The sequence below is a fragment of the Amborella trichopoda genome, chromosome 11 (genome assembly GCF_054954075.1).
Source record: "Amborella trichopoda isolate Santa Cruz 75 chromosome 11, AtrichopodaSantaCruz75HAP2 v2.0, whole genome shotgun sequence".
NCBI lineage: Eukaryota > Viridiplantae > Streptophyta > Magnoliopsida > Amborellales > Amborellaceae > Amborella > Amborella trichopoda.
Window position 1 is genome coordinate 6,926,516 of NC_142346.1, and position 12,780 is coordinate 6,939,295.

Below are 12,780 nucleotides of genomic sequence, written 5' to 3' on the forward strand. Positions count from 1 at the left end.
TTATGGGAATACCACTTCTCTCTCGAAGGCCATGTCTCTCTCTCTTGGAGACCCATCTATCTTGGTGATTCTTTCAAAGGGGTGACCCTCAAAAGGATAAGTATTATGCCTTCATTGAGTATCTGATAAAGATATCACTTTCTTGCTTCCCAATAAATTATATTTTCCTTTTACCATATTACCTTTAATATTTATCTAAACATATGAGAATGGTGATTTGGCTATCACCAAACCCAACAATCGCCACCTTGATAGTAAAATCATCATAATTACATTGACAACCTTTGTTCAATAGATTTCTTGATTTCTTCTCACTTGCCTCTATTGTGGAATTTTCACAAATATTTTGCCTCAATCTTTCTCAACCTCAAACCATGTATCTATCAAACTTCAAGATTCCTCTTTTTCTTAATGCTAATTGTTCTGATACTAATTGTGAGGTTATCGAGGAACCCCTAGCTTACAGAACGGCAATCACAAATACCGAGATCCCACCCAAGATCATGTACATGAATGATTAAATATGACGTAGATGAATACAACTATACATAGAGTGCGAGAAATAAAGCAAACATAATAAAGTATAACACCACAACACACAATTTACTTGGTTCACCCCCGTAGGGCTACATCCACGGCATCGGCAACTAGAAATCCACTGTCATAATGAAGATTATAGTTTTGAGTTACAAGAGATAATATTTATTTCTAAATATCGGTAAAAAAGGCCACCACTGATCTTCCCTTCTAAACCTACTCTCCCAACCGAGCAACACCGTATCGAAAAAATAACATCAAGAGCAACATAGAGATTTTCTTTCTAGAATTGGAAGCCTTACTAACTCAAAACTCATGAAAATATCACTTCTCTTGAAGGCCAGGTCTCTCTCTCTCTTGAAGACGCACATCGATATTGAAGATCCATTCCCATAACCCCAAAGGGGTTACCCTAAAAAAGGATGGGTATTATGTCTTCCTTCATTCCCTTATGTAGAAATCATTTTCTTGCTTCCCAAGAAAGTTCATTTTCTTTTTACAATAATACCCTTAATATTTATACGAAAATATGGTATGGTGATTTGGCTGTCACCAAACCCAGCATGTCTTCTTATAATTTTGAGCTATTGTATTATTAATGAGTATTTCTTTATTGATTGTAAAGTTATATTTGTTTATAGTATTTTTAAAAATTTTATATTTTAGACTTTTTCATAGTTTTCTCTATTTTTTGTATTTTTTTCCTAATTTTGCTATTTTTATTAATTATTTAAGTTTTAGAGCGGCCACCAGAGTCGTTCGGTCATCTGACTAAACCGATTCCTTCACTGGTTCGGTTACTGTTCTGGTCCTAGTAAAATTTATGCATTCTGTGTTATTGATTTTCTTCCAATTTCCTGTTTGTCAAATTTTGATAATGGATGATCACAATGTGTCGGGTTTTCCTCCCAAAAGTCCCTTAAATATAGACTCTGAGCATAGGAACGACACAACCCCACCGTTCTATTTTGGCTTCCCAAAACCACACCTTTAGATTTAGTTAGGCTTTAAAAGGATGCAATTTGTATAAGGCCTAGGCTTTATGAAAACAAAGTAAAGCCTCACATTGAATCCTCATTTGGAGAGCATTTTAGGCATTTAAATCTTCATGATAGCTTTAAAAATTAACTTCCAATACCGACAACAAACTTTAAAGCTAAAAAAAATAGTGCAAATCTTGCAGTTTCATGAACACTTATTTTTAGGGCAAAGTTGATAGTCTAGATAATATGTTATAATATAGGTTATTTTTAGAGCGTCAAATCCTAATTAAATTTTACAACTATAACAGTCAAGACCAAGATGATCAATTTGAAGGTATTCTTTTTTCAATAAGTAATTTGAAAGTTTTCTGATGTCAAAACTGCAATTTTCGATAAGTTTTGATGCGAAGATTTACTGATTTGGATAGGGCTACAGCCCTATCAATACATTTTCCGCTCGAAAAATGGTGGTTGGTTGTCAATGTTGTTAAGTAAATGTCACGACCCTGCTCCTTGACCCCAGTCAGAAGGCAATAGAGCGCGGGATCGCAACCGGAGGTCACGAATATCACTCAGTTGGGAGTGGTTCCCTGACTAGCAGGGGTCAGGGAGTGGAGTCATGACAGTAAATGGCGTGTACATTGTGCTATCATTTGTATGTAGTTGGAAAATTGTTTCATCCGGGCTGGACCGTATTTCTATATTATACAGTCCCAATATAAAAAACATCCATTTTAAAGATGGATGCAAATATGTGGTCCATCTAAAAACTATTGAAATTAACGGTCCAAATGTTTTCTTCATAAAATCATTATTTTTATTTTTTAAAAGTTATTTATTTTTTATTATTCATGATCTCGATATAAGAGATTACATGTCCTTAAAAATTGAGTCTCAAAATCCATCTCAAAAATAAAATTTTAAGAGTAGCACACATTTCTATATAAACTCATAGGAACCGTGTCCTTGTTAATGATTGCCCAAGTTTTCAACATGTGGTTATGGTGCTTTGCTTTACCTCTAGAAGCTTATCAAGTCAATATGAAGGGGGTACCCAACGACTCTAGTTTGACATCTAAGAGCTTGGTCATAAACCCATCGAGAGTGATACTTCCGATTTTATATTTTAATCTATTTTTAATTGAATAAGTATATAAATAGACCGTTTTTTTTTTTTTTTTTTTTTAACAAAGAAGTAACAATTATTTGTCTTCAATATTTCAAATTAGATGGTTGTAAGAATGTCATTGAATATATATATATTCAAAGCTCAAAAATAATAATAATAATAATAATTCTCAAACTTCATTGCTTAGCCCAAACCATCAAAATTTACATCTAATGACAAGGAGTAATTATGACTACCTTGTAACAATGATAAATAGTCTCAAACTCGTTGAGTCGATATGACTCGAGTCTGGTCCAAACTGTAAAATGGATTAAGAGGGTGGGCTTCGTGTCCGTTCAATTGAGACCCAACTCGAGTTGAAGTTAAATTGAACCGACATATTTACATAAAATATTTATATAAATATGTATTAATTTAATAATAATAATAATAATAATAATAATAATAATAATAATAATGGTCGATCCTGACCCACACCCAGTTTACAGCCTTAATGCAGTCCCTTACAACCCCTGAAAGACAGCGGAGGGACTTTTTTGGGGTTTACTAAGCTGGGGTTTGCTGAACCTTTTCAATAGAAGTAAGTATTTATCACTTGCCATCATAATAGACGTTGGGCACAAATGAATAATCTGGTGAATGCCGTGCCTTCCCTCGGTATTATAAGTCCTTGCCATATATTTCTCCCTATCCAGATTCATCACAACTCAAATTTCTACTAAACTCACACTAAACCTTGATCTTTAATGCAAAATAAAAAGTCACATCTTTTTAGCAATATGTCTTTCAAAATGGCTTCTAGGAAACCATATGAACCTAGACTATTTAACCATTCACCATATATAATTAGTTAAGGACAACTACTTAAAGCATGAAATCAACTTCCTAACAGGATGTTTTCTATGGAAAATTAAGAAAATAGAGTTCAATACATTTGAGTAAAATACAAAGAAATTAGTACATTTCATTCTCTATCAAACTACAGTAATTAAACCTGGATTTCTCAAAAGCCATTCAGTGAAAAGTTCAGAACGAGACCATAGAATTCTGAGGAATTACACCATACACCATTTTCTAGTACTACAAAATCCACCACAAGAGCATCTACCATCTATTCCATTGACAAATGGTGGATATCAATAATATGGAATTCATCGGTTATTACAGTTAACCACTGTCGATCTCCACCCTTCAATACGAACTTACGATATACACCCTTATTGTGTACCATGGACGATAGTGGTGCTGCTCCCTCGAGTTTTTATCCTCCACCTCTGCACCTAAAATTCATGAGGTCATAGATTTGACTGAAGGGGGACAAGGATGAGGAGGAACTTGCACCTCCACTGTGCCTTCCAACATTAAAACCACCGTCTTCATGGATGGCCACAATGTAGGTTCTTCCAGTATACACCATAGCCCATCCATAACCATCCTTTCCAGTCTCTGTTTCTCCTCTCTAACCTCCAATTCTTCAGGAGCTATCAGTTTCTCCAAGCAACCATCTTGAAAGCATTTGTAAACCCAATCTGAAAGTATTATCTCATCTTCAGGGACATCGACCACCAAGCTCTGTCTGCAACAAATCATCTCCAACAGCATTGCGCCGTAGCTATACACATCCACCTTAGTGGTGACAGGAACATTCCTGTGCCATTCTGGGGCCACATACCCTCTAGTTCCTCGAGCAACCGTTAAGGTCTTTGTTTGATCAGGCATCAAAAGCTTTGCTAACCCAAAATCTGATATCTTTGCCGTTTGAAACTCATCCAAGAGTATATTTTGAGGCTTTATATCACAATGTATAATTTGGGTCACACACTCTTCGTGCAAGTATAGGAGTCCTCAAGCTATGTCAAGAGCCATCTTCACTCTGTCCTCCCAATTGGGTCGGCTTTCTTCGTTGAATAAGAGCTCTGCAAGAGATCCATTCTCATGAACTCATAGACTAGGAGCCTATGAGAACCCTCATCACAAAAACCTAGTAATTGAACCAGGTTCTTGTGATGGGTTCGACCAATCACATTCACCTCTGTTCGAAACTCCGTCTCTCCTGCTTCTTCGCGCTTCTCCAGTTTCTTCACTGCAACTTCAGCATCGTTACATAAAATCCCTTTGAATACTGTCCCAAATGAGCCTTTTCCTAGTGCTTCTGCAAAGCCCCTGGTGGCTTCATAAAGCTCGCCATAAGCAAAAGATATCAAATTCACTTGGTTTTTAAGAGAATGGTTACTCGAAAACCTGTAATACCATCCCATTCTTGATTGGTAGGCAAGAAAACCAGAGAGTGCTAAAGATAAAACAAGACCACTTCCAAGCGCCAAGCTAATGGGGAACCACTTATTGAAAGGCCCATCTAAACCCCTCTCCATAACCTAACCAGTTGAGTTTCCTGATAAATGAGGAGGCCAAATATTGGATGAACCATTAGTGGTCACATTGTGTGGAACCCTGAAGAAAGCCTTCACTGAATCAGGAGTTCTTTTTCCATATCTCAAAGGGGATTTCATTATAGCACACTTTCGATCACCAAAGAAAGCAGCCATGCATGTGCAATCGTCAAGACAAGTTTCTTTTCAATCATCTTCAGTCACAATATCATCAGTGTATTCAGGGTCTTGCCATATGACGTTTTCGATAGTATCAATGGTGAAATTATATTTTCTATCTTCGCATTCCCCATCTTTGAAGCTCCTTGCACAGTCCAGAAATGTTCTCTCAGGGCCAGGTGCACTAAAACCAGAAGCGCTTCAACAACTTGGGTCTTACAAGTCCTTCATAATACAGTAGCTATTAGGCCCGCATATCCCCTTCACATCACAAGATCGTTCTACAGCTGACCAAATGACAGAGGAATTCAGGCTACCATTTTTTTCAAGGCCATGTGAATATAATTTAAGCTTACCCTCCGAACTTAATGTCATCCGATATATAAAGCATGAATCTTTGCTTTCTGAGATGTTATGTATAAAGAAACCAGAAGAATTCATGAGATATAAGCTGCCATCTGAGTCTAAATTCAGTGTTAAACTGTTACCTTCGCCATCGGTGTGAGTGGACCAATAAGGATTACCACTTGTATCAATGGTGTTTATCGGGTAAAGCACGAGATTACCATCTTCTTGCATTTTGAGCCTGAACTTACAGGAGGAGAAGATGGAATCAGAGGAAGAAGAGAGGAGCTCATAGCCATTTAATAGCCTTTGGCCACTCATGATAGTATCAGTTGGTACATCAAAACTCTGCCATATTACATTGGTGTGACTGTAAAGAATGAAGTTGCCATTATCAAAAAAGGCAGCTGAAGTTGCTGAAATTGAATTGCTTGAGATGGATCTCTCTTGGATTCCTCTGTTTCTCAGTAAGAGTCTGCCATTACTGGTTAGAGTGATGGAGGTTCCATTGAGAAGAGGAGGATCATCTCTATTTGCAGTCCAAATCAATGTTTTTTCAGGGGTTCTGGGCATCCAAACTCCTATTATGAAGTTTTGAGGCTTACTGAGAGGGTAGAAGCCAAAAGCAAAGTTACCGGAAGGGGAGAGCCAGTAACTCTGATTGTTACCAGTTGGGGTTGTCGAAAGAAAAGAACCCAAGCTAATGTGTCTGAATGGGTAAGTTGAAGGAGAAGGCTTCCTTAGGATTTGAGTAGGTGAAGCCATGCTTGTGTTTTGGAGAGAGGATGATTGTGCTGAAGAGAGAGAAAGAATAAGCAACAATCGCGGAAGGAAAGAAAGATGAAGAGGAAATGTGGCCATTGAGGAAACCATTAAAGACTGAAAATTTTCTCCACTGGGTCTACTGGTTCTTTGGAGAAAGAAGGGAGAGTTGGTGTTTAAATGGAGAACACAAGACTATATTACTCCTGCAATTCTGAAAGTGTTTTAAGGGGGAAAGGACGGAAAAGGTTCAGCAAAACCGTGTGGAAAGGAAGTCACTTGTTGTAGAAACGCGCAGCAGTTCACATGTGCACTCACCCTTTTGAGACTTGACTCTTGAAGTGGTAGTAGTCCACTACGTGATAGTAATGTTTTTGGGAATGAAGTCCCTTCCTCTCCTCTTTTTTTTTTTTTTTTTTTTTTTTTTTTTTTTTTTTTTTTTTTTTTTTTCCGCATCACGTCATCTGAAAAGCACTATCGGCAACAGAAATCTCCATGGATCTAAATTCAATTTTCAATGTGGATAATAAAATTTGAAACTCATACCACCGTACAAAACTTGCGGATCTTTAAACACTTATTATTTGGGTGAAATGGACGGTCTACATAACTTGTTACAATAAACTCTATTTTTAGAGCTTAAATTCCTTCTTGTTTTTTTTTAACAACTGTAATGTTCAAGTCGAGATGATCGATGTAAAGGTTTTCCAATACTTGAATTGTAATTTTAATAAGTTATAAGGTAACGTTGTACTTAGTTTTATAGGCCTGAAGCCCGATCAAACCATTTTCCATGTTTTAGAAGCTCACATACATCTCATTCTACGTGTAGATCACAAACCAGGCACGGAACCCAACCATGGGTCGGGTCTAGGTTACAAGTGTGAAGGATCCCACCGGCCTAAAAAAGGTTAAAAATTTTAAAAACAAATTTCAAAAAAATCTTAAAGAATAGAAAAAGTATGTTTAAAATATAATTAAAAAAAAAGACATCCAAATCAGATTAAAAAAGTAGTGAAAAATGGATTCTTAAAAATCATTTTGTGCCCAAAGGTATTCTAGAAATAATCTAAAAAGAAAGAAAAATGAAAAATTAAATATTTATGGCCAAAATACTTACCAATCATTTCCAAAATAATAGTAAACATTAAAAAAAAAATATAACAAACAAATTTTTTATTTTTTGGATTTTCTATAAATTTTTTGAATTTTTTAACGAGCCACAACCAATAGCTGGTTTCACGTAACCTAACTGGGTCCGGGTTAACCTAGCCGGTTTTGCGAATACTGGTGTAGATTATGAGTAAACTTACTTTCTTTTTCAATTTAAGTATTATTTGTCCCACGGTTATCAAGACTGGATTATAAGGGACTGCCCTATCCTACCAATCAGACCACCAGTCAATACCTTGGCCAGTCAGATCTAGAATCAGACCCTCGCCAACGCAATGGCCATTTCATTCCTAATAACATTGATTTCCCTGTCACTCATCATGGATAATGTGAACTAATCGACTCGTGATTTAATTCAAAATGAGAGATGATAACTCGTCTGACTCATTATTACTATATATGTAAACATAATGACCTAATTAAACTTCGTTCTAAAACAAAATAGATTGATAAGATCAAATCTCTCTCTCTCTAAACTCGATATTAAGTAAAACGAGATCCCTTCCCTTCCTTCTTTTTTCCTTCCTCGTCGTCACTGAATCATATACAAGGGCCCTTATTGACTGACCATTCATAGAAACGACTTCACTTATTTGCTCACCCATGCTCCACTATTTATAGATATGGCACTTTCTTCTTGTTTTTCTTTTATTCCTTGTTTTAAAGTTTAAGTTTAATTTAGTCTAAAATTGACTTCCATGTGTTTGTGCTTCCGCTGCACAAAATTGATATGCGTGCTTCACAAAATGAGAATTTTGTAATAAAAATAAGATGCCCGCATAAGCCGGGCACTCTCCTATTGCATTGTTCCCTATAGGCGAAAGACCGGCCTTTGTAGCTCATCTCTTGTTTAATGGGAAAAAGGGCTGCGGTCCTAGTGATAGTACCCCACACGTTAGTTACCACGTTATGGTTTTCATTAACATGGACATCACCCTAATTTTTTAAAAAACCAAATTCCTAAACTATTTGAAAAATGAAAAAGGACCTATCTTCCCCTGGATTACCCAAAAAAAAAAATATCTTGTTTAACGAATAACATTATGAAAATCCCCTTCCACAATCACAACCTCGGAGAAGCATTTTATAGCTGGAACTCAACTTTCTCTACTACTCGGTAAGTGTCCAATAAGAGCATGTCAACAAGCACTTCTCATGCGCTTGGCTATTGGATGTTGCCCTCAAAATTGAATTTCAGATAGGATGGTCAGATCTTGCCATTCTTCATTGGGAAAGTTTTAATATTTCCCTAAAACAAACAATCAAACATCTTAGCCAATGATAAAAAAAAAAAAAATTAAGAAAAACAAGAAAGAAAAAAAAAGCAAAAGACTGAAGAAAATGAAAAAGAAAGAGGACTCTCAAATATCTTACTTAATCCCCATGTCACCCTTGCAACTATTGAAGCTAGGAACTGTACTTTACTGACTTAAGAGTGGCAACGCACCCCTAGCCCCTGTCCGCCCCTAGTGCCCATAAGGCTGGTTCAAGCCCGGCTCAACCCTGATCGGGCCAAAAAGGCCTAAGCCCAAGCCCAACTCTGGCCCTATCATGGCTGGACCAGGCCAAATAAATTGGAAAAAGAAAAAACCAAGAAAAAAAAAACAAAGGAAAAATAGCCTGGCCCACGCCCGACCCTACCCTCGTGCTATAGTTGGCGGCCCTTGTGGCCAAGGCCGTTTTTTAGAACAGAGCCCTGAGGCAGGCCGGGCCACGCGGTCCATTGCACCATTAAAGTTCCTATAAGATAATATTATGGTATGTTGAAAGGCCACGTGGCTCTTCGCAATTCACAAAGTCCACAATGTTGCTACCAAAGTTATTTTCTGCTCAACTAGGAGGAGGCATGCGCGTCGCATGACGGCGGGGGCCGTAGGCTTTCAATGCTTAAAGAAGCTTAGGACTGATTGTTCTTTAATATGGTCCCGCTGGACTATACTGTTATATTATTTTCTCAAAAAAAAAATCTATAGATAAGATTTAGTCCTTGTTAGAACTGAATTAAGAAATTATAATATAAAACCATAAGATTTAGTCTTTTTTAGGGTACTCAAGTTCGACTATAGGCTATGGGATCCTAAGAATAAGAACTTGATCAAGAGTAGGGATGTGGTCTTTCAGGAATAACTTACCATTGAAGACGTGAAGAAGTAAAAAAAGCCACGAATATTCAATGGTTTAGAACCGGTCATAGTTCCTCCTCACATGGTACATGAAGACGGGGAAGAAGTACAACAAGAGGATGGGTCCCAAGCAATGGTTTAAAAAACGGATCGGTGACCCTGATTGGGCTCCCAAAAAACCGATCCGGATCGGCGAATCGGCGATCCGGATCAGGAATCGGATGAATCGATCAGAATAAAGCTTCAAAAAAATCTGAAAAAATTATTAAAATTCATTATAAATATTGCTTTTTAGGAATTCAATAAGAAATGAGGGTACTCCATTAAGAATTTTCATGTTTTTGAATGAATATGCGAATATTGATATGTTCTTTCCCTGTATGAACCGCCATTCAGCATTTAATTTACATCACACAAAAGGATAAATATAGAATTATCATAGAATAAGTATATCAATATACATGGACTACAATAAAGCATAAAATTAGTAACATACGATCTAAAATAAAATGATAGACGACGTTGTAATTTTTCTTGGTCACGCTGGTGCCATTGATTGAATTCGTTTGACAATTCATTGATTCGATTTAAAAACGAATCATCGATATTAGCGGGCGTCTGACTATTCAAAGAGCCAGCTAACATCAGTCATTCCAACTAAAAAATCCATGAACAACAGATAAAAAAAATACAGTTTTGCATTAAAAATATAATAATATGCATTTTTTTACATAAATAATCCATCAACATACAATTTTTTCAACAAAAACTTTAACAATAAAAATTTAAAATATGGTTTAATACCTCATGATAATTAAAACCCTGTCACGATTTTCACATCATTGCGGAAAATAATCATTTTTCAAAAAATTCGATCATGGAAAAAAAAAAAAAAATTACAGCAAACTCAAAAAATAAAAATTAAAAATTGTGTTTAATACATCATGATAATCAAAACTTTATCACGATTTTCACATCTTTTCGGAAAATCATCATTTTTCAAAAAATTCGATCATGGATAAAAAGAAATTAAAAAAAAAAGTACAACAAATTTTCAAAAAATTCGATCATGGATTACAAAAACAAATTCGATCATGGATTAAAAAAAAAAATTAACAAATTTTCAAAAAGTTCGATCATGGATTAAAAAAAAAAATCACAAATTTTCAAAAAATTAGATCATGGATTACAAAAAAAAATTTGATCATGGATTAAAAAAAAAAATCACAAATTTTCAAAAAATTCAATCATGGATTACAAAAAATTTGATCATGGATTACAAAAACTTCGATCATGGATTACAAAAAATTCGATCATGGATTACATAAAATTCGATCATGGATTACATAAAATTCGATCATGGATTACAAAAAAAAAAAAAACATAAAAAAACCAAAAATTCGATCGTGGATTACAAGAACAGAAAAAAACAATTCGATCATGGATTACAAAAAATTCAATCATGGGTTACAAAAACAAAAAAAAAACAAAAAATTCGATCATGGATTACAAGAAAAAAAAACAAACATTTCGATCATGGATTACAAAAAAGTCGATCATGGATTACATAAAATTCTATCATGAATTACAAAAAATTCGATCATGGATTACATAAAATTCGATCATGAATTACAAAAAAAAAAAACAAAAAAAAACAAAAAATTCGATCGTGGATTACAAAAAAAGAAAAAAACAATTAGATCATGGATTACAAAAAATTCAATCACGGATTACAAAAAACTCTATCATGGGTTACATAAAAAAAAAAAAATTCGATCATGGATTACAAAAGAAAAAACAAACATTTCCATCATGGATTACAAAAAAAAAAAACAAACATTTCGATCATGGATTACAAAACATTCGATCATGGATTACAAAAAATTCTATCATGGGTTACAAAAATAAAAAATAAAAAATAAAATTCGATCATGGATTACAAGAAAAAAAAACAAACATTTCGATCATGGATTACAAAAAATTCGATCATGGATTACAAAAAATTCTATCATGGGTTACAAAAAAAAAAAAAGAACAAAAAATTCGATCATGGATTACAAAAAAAAAAAAAACAATGCGATCATGGATTACAAAAAAATTGATCAAGTATTACAAAACATTCGATCATGGATTACAAAAAAAAATAAAAAATAAAAAAATTCCGTTCTTCACAGAGCCATTTTACATAAGCGATTTTAACTCAAAAATCCACCTCTAAGTGAATAAATTACATCCAATTGAGTATATTTCTCTGATAAACAACAATATAAAGAATCAAAACCCTAAATTTTTAACACATTATTTCTAATATATCATGAAAACAAAATCAAAAGGCAGAAAAAAAAAAAAAAAAACAGCGGAATTTTGGTTCCGCAGACATCTCAGTGTTCATCTCAAATTTCATGCTGTAATTGACCAGATTACGTAAAATTGAAAATTTTAAATCATACTAGACACAATAAAGATTAAAAACCCTAATTATTGAACTCATTATGTTCAAAATATGCCGTGAAATAAATCAAATGACGGAAAAAAAAAAAAACCCAAACTTCTTATCTGATTTTGTGAACCGAAGCCTTCAATCTCCAAAAAACTCTGTTTTTCTCAATGATTATCATAAATTAGTAACAAAAGGTTTTGATTCACAGCTTTACGATCAACTTTCAGAAACTTTCAGAAAAGGTGGAAACCCTAAACACCAAATTTTTCGTGATCCAAAAACACCAAATTTTTCAACCATTTAATCCTTGAAAAAGCTAAATAAAGCTGTTTACAGCCTGCAAATTAGATCACATGCCAAAAAAACAAGAAAAATGATCAAAAAATGAAAAATTTCAAAGAATCCCGTGAAGAACACTGTGCAACCCGTGTTCTTCACGGACTCGCCGATTCCGCATAGTGACTCAGCGAGTCACTGTGCAGAATCATCCGGTTCTCTCTAGAACCAGACGATTTCCGATTTTTTAGCCGCTACGATCCCCTTTTTGCGATTTCGTCCGGTTCGACTCGGCGTTTTTTAAAACACTGGTCCCAAGAGTTTGGCATGTTAGCTCCGGGTGATGTAGAATAGGGGGTAGCCTGTTCTAGAAGTCCCACCTATAGTTGAATTGAGAATGTCCTTTAGGGGACATAAACTCTCTACCAGATACCATGTATCATATTATATTTTATATACTGAA

At 34.9% G+C, this 12,780-nt stretch overlaps 1 pseudogene across 1 annotated transcript; it reads right to left on the minus strand.

The window, feature by feature from the left end:
- Positions 1-3,559: 3,559 nt before the first annotated feature.
- Positions 3,560-6,492, minus strand: LOC18444349 (G-type lectin S-receptor-like serine/threonine-protein kinase RLK1; annotated as a pseudogene). The gene is made up of 3 exons (XR_016044925.1): positions 5,419-6,492; positions 5,244-5,343; positions 3,560-5,024 (listed from the first exon to the last, which is right to left on the minus strand). The product of XR_016044925.1 is annotated as a G-type lectin S-receptor-like serine/threonine-protein kinase RLK1 (transcript).
- Positions 6,493-12,780: the final 6,288 nt, after the last annotated feature.